The sequence below is a fragment of the Mus caroli genome, chromosome 19 (assembly GCF_900094665.2).
Source record: "Mus caroli chromosome 19, CAROLI_EIJ_v1.1, whole genome shotgun sequence".
Lineage (NCBI taxonomy): Eukaryota > Metazoa > Chordata > Mammalia > Rodentia > Muridae > Mus > Mus caroli.
In genome coordinates, this window is record NC_034588.1 from 25,735,107 (window position 1) to 25,752,138 (window position 17,032).

At 43.7% G+C, this 17,032-nt stretch overlaps 1 long non-coding RNA gene across 1 annotated transcript in view; it reads left to right on the forward strand.

The window, feature by feature from the left end:
* LOC110285689 overlaps positions 1-16,101 on the forward strand; it is a 42,268-nt gene extending 26,167 nt beyond the window's left edge. Inside the window, exon 5 of the long non-coding RNA XR_002377077.1 lies at positions 15,283-16,101. This is a non-coding gene — a long non-coding RNA (uncharacterized LOC110285689). The remainder of the gene's footprint in view (positions 1-15,282) is intronic.
* The last annotated feature ends 931 nt before the right edge of the window (positions 16,102-17,032 follow it).

A 17,032-nucleotide genomic window follows, 5' to 3' on the forward strand; every position in this document is an offset into this window, starting at 1 on the left:
CTACCAGCATGAGAATGCCCCATTTTTTAAGATAGGCATTTAGTGCTATGAACTTCCCTCTTAGAACTGGGTTTATTAAATCCCATAATTTTGAGTATATTGTGTATATTCGTTTTCATTCACTTGTAGAAAGTCTTTAATTTCGGTCTTGACTCATTTTGAATGTAATGAGTTATCTGGTTTCCATAAGTTTGTAACCTTTCTGTTGTTATTGATATCCAGTTTTAATCCATGGTGGTCAGATAGAATACAGAATCTTATTTCAATTTTCTTTTAACTGTTGAGACTTCTTTTGTGTTCGACTATGTGGTCAGTTGCGGAGAGAGTTCTGTAAGCTACTGAGAAAGAAGTATATTCTTTCGTGTCTGGGTAAAATGTTCTGTAAATATCTGTTAGATCCATTTCATTTATTATGTCAGCTCCAACATTTCCCTGTTTAGGTTCTGTCTGGATGACTTATCAATTGGTGAAAGTGGTGTACTGAAGTCTTCCACTATCAGTGTGTGAGGGTCAATATGTGATTTAAGCTGTAGTAATGTTTCACTTATGAACTTGGGTACCTTTGTGTTTGGTGCATAAATATTAAGAATTGTAGTGTCCTCTTGGTAGATTTTTCCTAGATTAATACATAGGGTCCTTTCTAATCTCTTCTGGTTAGTTTTGATTAGAAGTCTATTTTGTCTGATATTAAAAGGACTACACCAACTTTGATCTTAGGTCCATTTCCTTGTAATGTCATTTTCTACCCTTTTACCTGGAAGTGCCATTATCTTTAATGTTAAGATGTATTTCTCAGATGGATCCATTCTGTTACTCCGTGTCTTTTTATTGGGGAATTGTGACCATTGACAGTGAGAATTATCATTAAGCAGTGTGTGATGATTCATTTTGAGGTGTGTGTGTGTGTGTGTGTGTGCACGCACCTGTGTGTTCCCCTCTTTTAATTTGCTGGTCTGGGATTATTTAATCCTTGTGTTTTCTTGGGTGTAATCTCATTTAGTTGGTGTTTCTCTTTTAGTACTTTTTCTAGGGTTGGATTGGTAGATAGAGATTGTTTAAATTTGGTTTTATCATAAAATGTCTCACTTTCTCCATCTATTTTGACTGAACATTTTGCTAGTATAGAAGACTGGGCTAGCATCTGTAGTCTCTTAGAGTCCAGAGAATATCTGTCCAGGCCCTTCTAGCTTATTAGAGTCCCCATTGAGATGCTGAGGTGTGGGCAAGTTTGCAGCTTCTGGGAAAAGGAAGCACAGACCCTTTGGGGAAGATAAGAAGAGTAAGTTAGGCAAGGAAGTTAGGGCCTGGGAGATGGAAAGATGTGGCCGCAGATGGTATAGGTGGGCAAGAGTCAAGGTTAGAATGATCTAGAAGACAAAAGTCAAAGATGAGGGGTGGAATGCTTTCCAGAGAAACAATTCACATTGAGAGCAGTGGGGGAGAATGTTTGAAAAGAGTTGGGATGGAAGATGGAAAAGGGGAAATGTTGAATCAAGACTTTGGCCTGGACCAGGATCCCTCTGCCTAGCATCGACAAGCTCCGTGCGCAGTGACTTGAGAGCGGTGCCACAGTGTAGGAGAGAGAGATTTGGGTTAGGACCTTTCTGAGTTAAGACTCTGCTTTCATTGGTTTATGGCCTGTGGTCCTAGCTGTTCAAACTTTATATTTTTCTCATCTGTGCAGTGAGTTTGAGTATTCTATCCACTTGATAAGACTGTGGTAAAATGTAAATATGGTAATGTCAGTGAAACCCAAGGATCGTCCCTAAAGAGGGAAGTCAGCCTTTCCATCCAAGAATTTCCAAATTCATCTGAAAATGTTATTAAGAAAGCATGCCTCTTAGCTGTCTTCTGCTTCCCTTCTTGGACCCTTCCCATCTTGGATTCTCATTCTGTAGGTCTAGAATGGAAAAAACGTAGAAGCTGGCCTCCACTCCAGACCCGTGGTGACTCTCATGCAAGTGGAGGGGCTTTTCTGAAAACCATCTTTCCAAGTTACCTGGGGTCGCTTTCAAAAGGCCAGAACTGGTCTTCCATTTCACATGGTTTTTATGTGTGTTCACATATATGTGAGAGTACATGTGTGTGCAGGTGAGTGTGTGTGTGTGTGTGTGTGTGTGTGTGTGTGTGTGTGTGTGTGTGTGTAAAGGGCAAACTTAGGTGTTATCTTCAGAAACACTGACAACCTCCTTTGAGACAGGATTTCTCATTAGCCTTTAGACACCAATGAGTCCAGAGTGGCTTGCCAGTGAGTCCCAGAAATCTAACTGCTCGGACTCAACCCGAAACCTGCAGTGCTGATTACTAGTGTGTAGCAGCATGCCCAAGCGTGGTTTTATGGGTTCCGGGATCAATCTCAGATCCTCATGCTTAGAAGATAAATTCCTTACTGACCACTCAAGATCCTGCATTTGTAGTAAGAACTCTGGCTAGTTCTAATGTACATAGAGCTTTAAAGACCTCACTGTAGGTATAGTTTAAGACTCGTGTGTGTGTGTGTGTGTGTGTGTGTGTGTGTGTGTGTGTGTGTGATTTTGGAAACATTTAAGTGCAAAAATCATATGAAACCTCAAGATGAAAAGAAAATAATGGTTTGTGACTTTACATCGACTTTCAGAAATAAAGCATGCAGTCTATGCTTCTCAGTAGCTAGAAGTTCAAAGCATACTTTTGCATCTTTAAGAACCATCTTTAAATTGGTGCATCTCTAATGAGGACCGGATCAGGTTCCCCGTGTTTAGCCTGTGAGTAAGCTACCCTCACCAGGCTGCAGGCCTTCCCACTTTCAGCAGTGGCTGTTTGGTAGGGTGACCTTAAAGCTTAGATGTATACCCTACAGAGTCTGAGGCCAGTGCTGTTGGATTCAGGCCCACTCCCATCCCCTCAAGAGATCCTACATGTAGGCACATTTAAGAATTGCTGTTTCCAAGGCATTTGTCATTCAGAATGTTTTTGGGGAAGCAGTTGTCTTTTTAAACTATTGATCTAAAGAACACAATAGAATCTGTATGAAATACAAATAGCAAAAAATAACTAAATAAATAAAGCTGAAATTAGTATCATATTTTAGATTACCTACTTCTTCGGATCGCTCACACTGCTCTGTGCTCCCTGCCTCCGCCCATCGTAGATGCTAAGTGTGTCTTTGGACATCTTAGCAGTTGGAGTCCCTACTATGTGAAACATCCACGCAGCCCTGAGCATATCTATCTGGAGCCTAAAATTTTCGAACCATTAGAAGTGACTGAAGCAATACGTGTAAAGAAGTACTTTGTGAACTCAAAGCTGCCAAGCAGATGGAAGTTATTATCAAGTTCCCTATCAGTCCCATTCAAAGCAAGGGAATTGTTCCCCATCTTGCTGATGATAAATATTATTGAGATAGCACTTCACGCAGTAAAATCTCTGCAGTGCCATGCTTGGGAAAACATGAGCGTGTCTAAACGTGAGAAACTTAAGTAGACACATTTTAGAAACTAAGGGACAGCACAATAAATTATCTCAGCAACTAAGAAGTGGGGGAGAAATGAAGGAAAGCCTGGAACTTTAACACTCATGCTCAGAGCGCATGGCTTGCCATCCTAAGTTGCAGGGTGTGTTCTGTCTGTGAGAGAAGGGGGAACTGTGACCAAATACCTGCCAAGCATCAGCTCAGAGTAGAAGTGTTCAACTTGGCTCACAATTCTAGAGCACAAGTCCCTCCTGGTGGAGAAAGGACTGGGAGAAGGCTGGACTCATTGTGTCCACAGTCAGGAAGCTAAGAGAGATAAACATTGTTGCTAAATGTTTCTCCTTTTGATTCAGTCCAGGACCCCAGCCCACGGACTGTTGCCACCCACACACAATGTGGGGTTTCCCTCCGAAGTTGAACCTTTCTGGAAACACTCTTCTAGACATTACTTGAGGTGTGTTTCTCTATTGACTCTAAGTCCCTTCAAGTTGAGAAGATGAACCATCTTGGGGGATTGTATGAGGGGATGGGAGAAGGTAGAGAAGAGTCCCTTGGTGCTTGATGCAACTTTCAGGAACCACTCTGACCTTACATACTTATTCGCTGAACACAGCTGGTGTAAGCAACACCCGGTAGCCATGATGGTTTGTCTATACTGAATGTCTACTTGACAAGGACATGGGATCGCCTTAGAGATGAATCTCTAGCAAGTCTGTGAGATTTTTCTAGATCAAAGTGACTTAGATAAACAGGCCCACCTTAAATGTGGGCAGGACTGTTCTACAGGCTTTGGTCTTGGACTGCATCAGAAGGAGCGAGCTAACCAAGTGGGAAGACCCACGGCTCTTTGCTTCCTGCCTGTGGCTGCCCCATGACGTGTGGCTGCCAGGTGATGTGAGGAACAAGAGCCTTCCCCACATGCGGCCATTCTTTGTTTGCCATTCTGGGCCTTACCTCAAACTGTGAGGGAAAAGAAACCCTCCTTTCCTTAAGGTGCTTGTGGGTGTTTTGTTGTATCGACAAAGGAAACAACTAACCAGGTAACTGTGAGAACACGAGTGCCCAGAGTTTAGCTTCTAAATGAAGTGAAGGAAGCATAACTAACTGGAAGGGACTTCACTGGCCAGTGATGGCCATGCTAGCACTGAGACCACGTTGACACGCATTACAGAACATTGCCTGCAGAGCGAGTCTGGGTATCCACACAGATACAAACTAAATGGATGGGGAAGAGAAATGCTCCTTACAGTGACTTGAGGATACGTGGGATTCATTTCTATAGACCCATAAATATGCACCCTCCGTGGTCATAATGACTCAGGTGGTGGGAACTGTTAGCTTCAAAGTCATAGTTATAACCCAGGAAACCTTAGCAGCCACACAGAGGCAAACAAAGGAAGACCTCTTCACTGGATGCCAGAATTATTGGTTAAATATATGTTTGTGAGCAGGTGAGCATCTCAGACTATTTTCCAACAGATTAATGGCTGATTGTAAAGGCGAAACTTCCTGTAGGATGAGGAATCTGGCAGACAAACCCCCTGATTAAAGTGGTATTTGTGCCACCTGGGGTGAGGTGGCAGTGCCACACTCCGTATCATTCCCACATTCCTCATTCTGATCATGAAGAAACAGTTAAACAAACTCCAGTTGAAGAAGGTGTCCTGTCAGGTCCCTGGCTGTTTGTCTTCAGAAGTGGTGTCCTGAAAGACAGGAGCAAGTACTCCAAATTAAAGGAAACTAAATATACATCAATGCCCAGGGTACTGGGTGACCCTGACTGATCCCGGATCAGGAAAAAAAATCAGGATGAAAATTAACTGTGTGTTAGATAACAGTATTGTATTGATCTTGGGTTGGATCATTTCATTATGGTTACATAAGAGAATATCATTGTCCCTAGGGAATGTATGCTGAGATATCAGTGGCCAAGACCTTTGTAGTTTAAACAGGGTGGGGAGAAATGCCTGCCCCAGGGGAACGCCAGCAAATGATGAATCTGAGTGGGGGGGGGGCGGTGTATGTGCAAGTTCAATATTCTGTGCTTGCACGTTTCCTAAAGATTTTTACATTTTTAGGATTTCCTTTTAGACGATGTTTTAAAAAAATGATTATATGCTTTAGTAAAAACCTCGATGCTTGGAACTTTTATGACAATGCTTTTTCAATATTTGGAAGGTCAACACAATGCTGTTGCCTGGTATATAATTAAATTTCGACTTGTTATTTTCATTCTGATCTAGAATTCATTATTTCAAAAAGTGGTGCTCTGCTAAGTCGGGTGATGTAAGAAAATCATTAGGCAATGATGATTTAGGACCAAATTTCTGATTACCCTGGGCTAAAAAAATTGTTCTATTTATTCACAGGATTTATCTCATGATTGTGTATGTGGTGTGTGTGTGTGTGTGTGTTTGTGTTTGTGTGTGTGTGTATGTGCATGTTCGTGTGTGTGCACACGCGTGTGCATGCGCATGTTCATATGTGTGTGTGTGGTGTATTGTGTTCATATGCATGTTCCTTTGTGTGTGGTGTTCATGTGTTCATGTGTGTGTGTGTATGTGTGTGAGTGAATGTGTGTGTGTGTGTGTGTTGAGTTCATTACTAAAAACCCACTGGAAACATAAAGACGTAGCAGCAATTGTGCCCCCTCACCTCCATCACATGGGCTTATGTGAAGCACAGGCATTCACTTTTGAAGTATCCTATTCTCTAAAGGTCACCATCTGAATGTTGCCCTGTCCCAGCCTGCTACACTCACCCTGGTTACCTGTCTTGCTCCAGAAAGAATTTGAGTTTGTGAAGTGTCTTTTTAGGCATCAAGGAATGAAAGAGAAGTTAGGAAATCATTTCTAGAGAAAAGATTAAAAAAAAAAAAAAGGACCTGAGTGAGCACGCAGCTCAAACAGCACAGTCCGAACTGAACTCTCTGTTCCCTTCACCATTTGTGCCTACTTCATTGGCAAACCAGAAACAATAGCTTGTCATTCATACGTGCCTCTCTGTTAACCCATGTATCAAAGATGGGTCTAAGTTCCATAGATTTTATTTTCTAAATATCTTCAAGTCTGACTTTTTATATCTGTTTCCAACACTAAAATCCTTTATTATCACTGATGCCAACAATACCACCATTGCCACCTGAGCCATAGCTATCATTGCTACCTCTCTTATCACCACTACCACCACCACTGCCTTATCATCATCACCATCACCTCCATCACCCCGGACTCTATCATTACCACCATAACCATCGCCACCTCCATCATCATCACCATCATCAACTCTTATCATCTGTAACACTACGACTACCATTGCTTCCTTCACAGGATGCTAAGCTGTTGCCCTCTTTTGTCTGGGGGAGCCTTCCAAGGTATCCATCCACGTTTATTTTGGTCTCTCCTTAGCCTGTCACTGTGTTTAAAGCAGAATGCCTGTAGTTTTTTCCAGAATGCAAATTTTGAAGCTGGTTTTTGTTTTGTTTGGTTTTTGGTTCTTTGGTTTTTTGAGACAGGGTTTCTCTGTGTAGTCCTAGCTGTCCTGAAACTCACTCTGTAGACCAGGCTGGCCTTGAATTTAGAAATCTGCCTGCCTCTGCCTCCCAAGTGCTAGGATTAAAGGTGTGCACCACCACGCCCGGCTTTTTGTAATCTTTTTGTTGTTGTTGTTGTTGGGTTTTTTTTTAATTTTGTTTTTGAGACAGGGTTTCTCGGTATAGCCCTGGCTGTCCGGGAACTCACTCTAGACCAGGCTGGCCTCGAACTCAGAAATCCGCCTGCCTCTGCCTCCCAAGTGCTGGGATTAAAGGCGTGTGCCACCACCGCCCGGCTGAAGCTGTTTCTTACTTTTCTTTATCTTGCTTGGAAAGGACTGCAGGTTTCTCCGTGGAGACTCCAGCCGTAGCCACGCCCTCATTGCCTGTCTTTCCCATCTCTGCCTTTCTAGATCAACTCTCTTAATACTTCTTAAGTGCTTATTACTCAGAATAGCATTTCCTGTTAAAAACTCCCAAGTGCCCAGAATGTTCTTAATCATAATTCTTGGTTTACGTCCTACCATAAGTTGGCCGATGCCTGGCTTTCTTTAGGTACGTACTTAAAATAATGCGGTGACGTTTCCAGAACTCCCCATCCAATCCCACCACCTAGAACATCCCCCGTAATTTACCGTTTGCTCAGTGAATCTCCCATTCTGTCCCCAATCTTCCACTAAAGATATCTACATCTCTGCATTCTGTCTTCATTTATTGCCTTCATGTTACCTGCACTGTGTGTTTCTAATTGTTTTCAGATTTCACAGAAAGGGTAGCACACAGCGTATCATCATTATACTGCCAGGGTTCGTCATGACACTGTGAGCAGCAGGAGACTATTCCTCTTATTTCTTCATATTGCTTCATTATGTGAATGTCCCTAGGCCTGCAAAGCTCTTTGTTCTGCTAGACTGGTTAACCCTTACTCGCCTTCAGATCTCAGCCCAGGTGACGCTTCCTCAAGGGATATTCCTCTCTGCTGGGCGGTGGTGGCGCATGCCTTTAGTCCCAGCACTTGGGAGGCAGAGCCACGTGGATTTCTGAGTTCCAGGCCAGCCTGGTCTACAGAGTGAGTTCCAGGACAGCCAGGGCTACACAAATAAATCCTGTATCAAAAAAAAAAAAAAATCAAGAGAGAGAGGGGTGGGGAGTTCCTTCCTAAGCAGCCCAGGATCGTATTTATTGTAGGGTATCAGAATACTGTGTGTGTCTGCTTTGGCGCCATCCCCACGCAGCTCAGTCACCACATTTGCAAGATTGTTTAGTGTTTGACTTCTTGCTTAACTGCGGGCTCCTTCAGGGCAGGTATCACATCTGTGCTCGGTTGCCATTAAATCCTCTTAGCTTCCAATACCATGAAAGAGCAACATAACGTATTGCTTGGATGAAGAAATGAAGGATGAACGCTGAGAAGAAATGCTTCTCTCTGTCAAACAGTATACTTCACTAAATGTTCTTAAACATAAAGGGCTGCCAAAGTAGTCTTGCTGCTTTTCATATATATTAATGTATGTTTATATGTTTAGGCAGGGTATCATTGTTTATCCCTGGTTGACCTAGAACTGGCTTTATAGACCAGTCTGGTCTCAAACTCATGGAGACCCTCCTGCCTCTGTACTGTGAGCGCTGGGGCCAAAGGTATTAAAGGTGTGCTCCACCATGCCTGGTGTTTCTCACAGTTTCAACGTCATCATTACCCCTTTAGTCACCTGCACTCAAACAGTCAGGCCTTAGGTCAAATGCTGACTGTCTGCTCACTTGTGTTTCTACTGAGAAAAGTGCTTACTGCCTTGCAACATGGTGACTGAGGCCTTCACACTCCCATGTACAGAGCACAGGTTGAGAAAGACAGCATTAATGCAACTTTCTATTCCTGGTGCTGTACCTACAACTCCCCTCCCCTGCCTCTGCTTATGCTGTGTGCGCGTGCGTGCGTGCGTGCGTGCATGCATGCATGCGTGCGTGCGTGCGTGTTTGCGCAGATGCATGCGTATACCCTCAGGAGCACCTACACTTTTCATAGAGTTCTCCTATCAACTTTTTTTTTTTTTTTTAGTTTTTTTCGAGACAGGGTTTCTCTGTGTAGCCCTGGCTGTCCTGGAACTCACTCTGTAGACCAGGCTGGCCTCGAACTCAGAAATCCGCCTGCCTCTGCCTCCCGAGTGCTGGGACTAAAGGCGTGTGCCACCACCGCCCGGCTTCCTATCAACTTTTAAATTTCATCCAAACCTTAAGCCAAATGCCACATTCCCCGAGAGGCCCGTTCAGATTTCCCAGGCAGAAGGACCCGTCAGTGCCTGGCACAGGACTCATTTGCAAACCATCTAATATCCATTTTAGTTGGAAATGTGTGGGCTTTGCTCTCAGACCTGAGCCCTTTTTCACAGCCATCCACTGTGTGAATCTTGGATCTTCTTGTTCTATAGAAATAACGCCCACCTTGGGGAAATGGTGCTCACATTTAACAGGAATGAAAATATGAGAGGAGAATTCCTTTCCAGTAACCCCATGTTCCTACGGTCTGATACTTTTGACCTCAAAATCATCTCCCAGGTTTCCCTTCAAAGAGAACTGAATTCAAAGATTAGTCGGAGGTAGGATGAAGGGGGATAAGCAAACATTCACGCTACTGTTTGTTTAGGGCTCGTATCCTTGTCTTGTCTTTTGTAAAAATTACATTTTTTCGATTTTTAAAGATTTATTTATTTATATTTTATGTGTATAGGTGTTTTCCCAACATATATGTATGTGTACTACATGCATGCAGTACCTCTGTGGAAGCCAGCACGGGGTATAAAATTCTTTAGAACTTGGGTTAGAGACTATAGTTAGCCACCATATACTTGCTGGGATTTGAACCTGTGTCTTCTGGAAACACAGCCAATGCTCTTATCCACTGTGTTATCTCTCAGCCCAAGTTTTTTATTATGTTTATTTATTGGTTTTGTAGGTGCATGCAGGAGTTTTTTTCCTCTTCTTCCACCACGTAGATCCTAAGTAATGAACTCAAGTCAGGTAGTCAGGTTTGGAGGCAAAGAACTTTACCTGCTGAACCATCTAGCTGATTCTTGTTTTTGTTCTGTGTTTTTGTTTGTTTGTTTTGAGATAGAATCTTGCAGTGTAAGCCCAGGCAACTAGGAATTAATGATTGTCCTGCCTCAGCCTCCTAAGTGTTCCACTAGATGTGAACATCCCACCTCTCCCCCAACTTTGTAGCAATTTCCTCTAAATTGAACACTACACCCTGGAGGAAATCCCATTTAGATATTGAAAGTAAACAACTCACAAGTCTCAAGAAGTACCTGAAATTTACAGAAACACCTACTCACGGTTGTATAAGTAGTAAGGACTGCTGGGGAGAAGATATAACCTATCTATTTGCTTCCAAAGATAAAGCTTTCATGAGTTGCCACCCATGATGGGACTTTTCAGGGATGCAGCAGCCTTTGCGTCATCCATTCTCAAGTAAGTAACTCCTCACCCAAACCTTAATAGCATTATTGGGTAACTAAGCAGGGGGTGGGGTGGGGGGTAGGTAGAGCTTTTTCCTTGTTTCTCATTAGTGTTCTAGCTCAAGGCAACAGATGTCTGTTCACATCTCCCCAGGAAGTCACAGGACACTCCCCTCCTATCTTTGTCTTTTTCTTGTGGTCCTCTACCCTCTCCATTCCTAATCCTCTTCCACCTACCAATCTATAGGACCAAGCCACAGTCTCTGCCCTGTGGGATGCAGAGGGTGGCAGTGAGTGCTGTGTTAACTGGGCAGCTCCCTGAGTTGGATTTGGCACGTGGTTATCTTTAGGGCACAGCCCTCAGGTCTTCCTGAGTTCTCATCAGTAATAAAGGTCAAACTTCCAACCCCATCTGTCCCCTTTCTAAGTCTCATTTCTCAACTGTTGCTGAACTTGGGTGGGAAAGAAAGGAAATTGCTTAGTGACTTCCCAAAACCACAAAAGATGATGATAAGATCCTCATGTATACAGAAACAGTAGAAAATCCCCACCCCGAATATGGGATGGCCTTCAAAGCAGGCTCCCGAGGGAGTTACACGCTGTTTTTCTCATTCCCCCACTGCTATGCTGGCTGAAAACCTTTTGAATGTATGGTTGGAAGCTCTGATTTTTACCCGTATATCTTCCACTGATCTCAAGCCTCATCAGGAAAATACAGATTTGAGTTTTGAGAAAGTTATTTGGGATGTCTGTCAGTGAATAACTGGGACAAGCAGGAGACTCAAAGTAGCTCAACATGCTTGTGCAAGGGAGATGTGTGTGTGTGTGAGAGAGAAAGAGACAGAGGGAGATAGAGAGGCAGACAAAGAGAGAGAAGACGGGGAGAGAAAATGAACATGAAAAGCATCCTGGGAATTCGTGTGTAATAGTCACATTTTCAAAATAGCACACAGCACCCAGAAGTGACCACAGGGAAAGACAACACTCATTGGCTACCTAATGTGGGTATGCTGATGTTTTAAAACACTTCCCCGAGGTGCTGGTGTCTCTCAAGCCAGAGGATGTGGGGTCAGAGCTGTACTTCTTATTTCCTGTGTTTCCTCAGATGTACTGAGGTTCTACCAACCTCAGTGTTTCCATCAGCAAAATGGGATTAATGATTCTTCCCTGCACACCTCCCAGGACGGTAGCCTGAGAAAGTTGTGAAGGGAGATGCTCTCACACAGTTCAGCAATAGCAGGCTATGTGGATGCTGGTTACATCTATCATGGTAGCTGCTCATATGATTGATGTTCCTCCTGAAGTACGGTACCCTGCCCCCCCTACACACACACACACACACGCACACACGCGCACACACACAAATGTTTGGCAGCAGATCTCACACACACACACACACACACACACACACACGCACACACACGTTTGGCAGCAGATCGCAGTTCTGAAATATCTTCTCATAAAGAGGTTGAGGTCAATATGAACACATATTCCAGGATTCACATAACATCACTGAGGAGAATGCAGGCGAGCAGGAGGCCTGCCAATGAGTCAGTAAGCACCGCTTGCTGTAAATCACTTGATCTGTTGAGTGCCATTTTCTGTAAGTCACTTGATTTGTTTTGGCTGTGGGGGATCTGTTTCAAGGAAAAAGGAAAAACACTTAACTTGAGTTAGCATTTTTCCCTACCTTGCCTTAAACACTTAAAGATGGGCCTCCCCCCTCCCCCGCCCCCGTAGCCTTCTGCATCCTGCAGCAGTTAGGCTTTATTGAGAACGTACTGTGTATGGTTAACATGTCCCTTAATTTGTTGGCCGTAGCCTGGTGTGGTAGGTGTTACTTTTGCCTCCATCTTATATATGGGAACGAATTAAGAACTTTGAAGTAAATTGTGTAGGCCACACAGCTGCTAAATCCTCCAGCCAGCAGCTGGATGCTACTGGCATTCCTACAGTGCTGCAGCTTCAGCATCCTCCTGCCTCTGAACACATAAGTCAGGGTTCTTTAAATGCAAATCTAATCATATTTTTTCCTCTCGGTGTTTTGCTTTGCTGGCTATCACAGGACCTATTCTGGAGCTATCTGTGTGTTCCTCGTAACTGACAAGCTCCCATCCCTACCCCCAACCACCACTCCCACCCCCTACTGCCTCATTCCTCACCCCCTATTCCCCAACACTGAAACCACTTTAAGGGGGAGAGGATCACCTCGTGGTGACAATAAGGCTGAGAGACATGCCAGGTAGAGCATCTCTCAGTTAGCTATCTGTTAGGCATTCAGAGATGCTTGGAAGTTTTACCAAGCCAACCTACCTCAACTGTCTGTTTGGAGGCATGAGTGACATATAATTTATATGTGAGGAGGTGGACACGCCCTTGTAAACACGTGTAGATGACCTTATTCCCTTGAGACAGGGTCTCTTACTGGACCTGGAGCTAGCCATCACACCCCAGAGATATCTCTAGTCTCCATCCTCCCGAGTACTGGAGGTGTGCACAGCCACAGCCAGCTCTTTGTATGTGTGCTGGGGATTCAAACTCAGGTCTTCATGCTTGCATAGCAGGCCCTCTTACCCACTGAGCCATCTCCCCAGGCTTCTTCTTCCTCTGCTAGTCTTTGCTTCCCTGCAAACTACCAAGATTTCCTCTCATCAGAAGGATGCCTCTTCCTCTGCCCTCTTCAGTCTTCACTGTATGGAAGCAAGACCCAAGGTGCTTGAGGCTGAGAATCAACTCTTTTATTCGATTTTGCATGCCTGTCATGCTTTGTTTTTACTTTGTCAACTAGGAAAGTCATTTTGCTTGCTTGAGGTGCGATGTCTAAGAAACAAAGAATGAAAAATTAGTTCTGTATGTGTTCCTAGAGCCGAACATTATCCCACTTTGGAGAGTTCGGTGCATGCTGCTGACAAGTCGATGTATCACAAATACACACCAGTGTACTGTACACTACTGTACAGGGTTTCTCTGCATAGCCCTGGCTGTCCTGGAACTCACTCTGTAGACCAGGCTGGCCTCGAACTCAGAAATCTGCCTTGTCTCTGCCTCCCAAGTGCTGGGATTAAAGGCGGGCGCCACCACCGCCCAGCTGCACTGCACTCTTAAGGGACTTAGAGGGACCAACACATTGGCCACGAGTGAGAAACACTTGCAGACATCAGAATGCTGCATCAGATACGACGAGAAGAAGGTCTATCCACAGCAGCCTCAGGCACCAGTTGGCTGGTTCCTACTTTATTATCATTTACCCTCTGATGTGATAAACACAGCACACATTTACCTACTCCCTTAAATGTGACCCCGCCCATCCACCCACCTGTCCTATGCTGCCTGCCACTGTCAAGACCAGCTTCTGTACTTCTGCAGGGAACCATGCATAGTACCCCTACCCCCCTCCACAGATATACACCTTCTGTGTCTGTGATTGTGTTACCTTAAATGGCAAAAGAGGGGTGTGTGTGTGTGTGTGTGTGTGTGTATTTAACTAAAGATACTATGACAAGGGGACAATGGATGATCCTGGTGGCCTGTATAAGCAGAAAGCAGTGGGGAAAGCATTGTGATAGTGATAATAAAGACATGGTTGACAATTTGAACTTGAAAGACAGGACTACAGGTCAGTAAATGCAGGAGATCCCTAGAAATGCTAAAAGAAAAAGAGAAAACCAAGAAAGACATTCTCTCCTCAGAACCTGCAGAAGGAACTGTTCCTGCCAATCCCTTAGCTATAACTTAATGGAACTGATGTTAGACTTTGGGCCTCTAGAATCACTGGGGATGCATTGTTACAACACAAAGATGCTAGCCTGCAGGACTAAGCAACTGGTCCATCTTCTCTGACACACAGGTACACACCAAGATGCTCTGTTCTGAATTTTGACAAAGACTCGTGACTTGTGAATCTGAGCAGGCCACTTACCACCAAGCAAGCAACAATGCATGTCACTTGTGCTGAGCAAAAAGATGGATGTCAGCTCGGGATACCCTAAGACCAAAGTCTCAGCACAAAGATTTCCCTGCCTGGGAGGAACAGAGAACAGAGAATGAGAGACAAAGACAGACGATAGAGGATGAAGGGGAATAGAACAAGGGAGAGGGCAAAGAGGTTTTTTAAACAGATTTTTAAATTTTTATTTTATGTATATGAGTGCACTGTAGCTATACAGATGGTTGTGAGCCATTTTGTGGTTGCTGCGAATTGAATTCTCTTCTCTCTCCCGCCCTCTTGCTTTGGTCAACCCTGCTCACTCTGGTCTGCCCCACTCACTCTGGTCCAAAAATTTATTTATTATTATATGTAAGTACACTGTAGTGGTCTTCAGACACACCAGAAGAGGGCGTCAGATTTCATTACGGATGGTTGTTAGCCACCATGTGGTTGCTGGGGTTTGAACTCAGGACCTCTGGAAGAGCAGTCGGTGCTCTTAACCACTGAGCCATCTCTCCAGGCTTGGGAAGGATAGGGGGAGACTTTTTTTGTCCCAGAGGGGACCTGGACAAAGCACTGTCTCTGGTTAGAGAGGAGACAGATGTGACATATAGGAAAATGTTTTTTTTTTTTATAAAGCCAAAGGGGAAACCCCGTGTTAGGATGAGGTGTTTAATTTTAATTAGGTGTGTTAATTAGGTGAGTCAAAGGGGGTTTTTGATTGCCAGGATTCAAAACTTTGATAGCTGGACCTTTGTAGTCAGTCTCAGGAAGAGGAAATGGCCAAATAAGGGACTAGACCTTGGTGGCTAGCTTTTAGAGGAGAAGGGCAAGGCCTGCCAGAGCCATGTTTGTCACCCTCAGGATGCCTAGAGTCCCTTCACTGAGGGATCACATTAGCTGTTTCTCTCCTTGTTAGGTATGAAAAGACTTCTGTTGGAAGCTACCAAGTGGCACTGTAAGAAGAGACACCATCTTATCCTGGTTGTTTATATTAGTTCTCTATAGGTTCTGTGACAAAGTCTGATAGACTGCTGACTTCAGACAACAGTATACATCTTCTTTCAGCTCAAGAGGCTGATTTACTCCAAGGATTTCTCATGCCCTTTGGAGTCCTATCCTGTCCCTAATTAGTCTAGTAGAAACTCTGAAATCCCACCTTTGTCTAAATATCTTAAAACAGAACTCCCACAAAGGAAGACATATCCCAAATCAATATCATAGAACAGACATGCCTTGCTAGAAGTCCTCTGTCACCCTTGAGACCTTTCATCCTCAAACCTGATATTCTGAGGCAAAGATTGTGCTCTGACTCTCAGCATCTGTTATTGACTTCAACTTCTCTGTGGAAGAATCCCTCCAATGGTTTAGTTGAGTACAAGACTATACAGCTAAAGACAGGATATAATAATACATAATATAATATACATTCATATATAATAAAAATTATTCCTTTTTGCCTGATAGCTGGATATGATCTTTTTAGGAAATGTATTGAAGCATATGCTAGACACTAGATGCTGTATTCTGAACCTTATTCACAGCAGTATCAGTATCTGTGGAATGGACATCTCTTTATTATTGTTGGGGTTATCAGGAGGCTCCTGGGTCATGTCAGTAATTTTGTTTTCTTGCTTATGTTTACAGTTTCATGGGTCCTCAGTTGTGTGACTTTTCCTGGGGCAACAGAAACAGACATCCATCAACTTACTCTAAAATATGGCACCAACAATGGACCAAAAAAAACTATTCCACCCAAGTCTAACTTAATCAGTGATTTTACTGGGGTTGGTTACTTGCATGTGAGTGAGAGATTACTTTACTGGAGCATGGATAATTCTCTAAGAAGCTGTATCACAAAAAATCTATTTATAGACTAGGAGCCTAGCTAATTGCAGAGACTTGTCCCTCAGCAAGGGGGCTATTGTTACTATTGATTCTATTCATCCAACTGGGGTAGAGGTCAAGTTACAAGTTCTAGCTTGTAACTTTCAGGGTCTTCCTGGTCTTTATAGGTTTTATTTACTTCCTGAGCCTTGTGTGTTTCTTTTACTTCATGAGCCCTTTGATCTTCCTTCGAGCTGGGAAATGTTTCAATTAAAAGGAAATAGCCTCGTGGCATCTGTGCCCATTTTGTTATTTTAGCTATCTCCTTTGATCTTTAGACTAATCTTATGTGAGATGTATTATTACTATAATTTCACAACTCTAAACCAAAATACTTTATCAAGGCATGAATAATAGTGAAAGCCTACAAAGCACTTGGTAGAAGCAGGAGGTTCAGGGCTTCAAGGTCAACCTCAGCTTCATAGCCAAGTCAGTTCAAAGCCAGCCTTGTAACCCTGTTACAAAACAAGAAACAAAGGGGATGGGGAGATGGCTCAGTTTTTAAAGTCCTCGCCATGCAAGCATGAGGACTTGAATTTGATTCCCAGCACCCATGTCAAAAAAAAACAAGCCCAGTGGCCAATCCTCATAATCCAGCACCAGGGAAGTGAGATAGGTGGATCTGCAAAGCGTTCGCTGGCAGTTCCCTGAAGCAGAGACAGGTGGGTTCCTGAAGCTCACTTGCCAGTCAGCCCAGTCAAATCAGTGAACCCTGCCTGGAAACGCAAACCTGGAAACTCCTGAAGAGTAACATTAGAGGTCCACCTTCAGCCTCCCTGTGC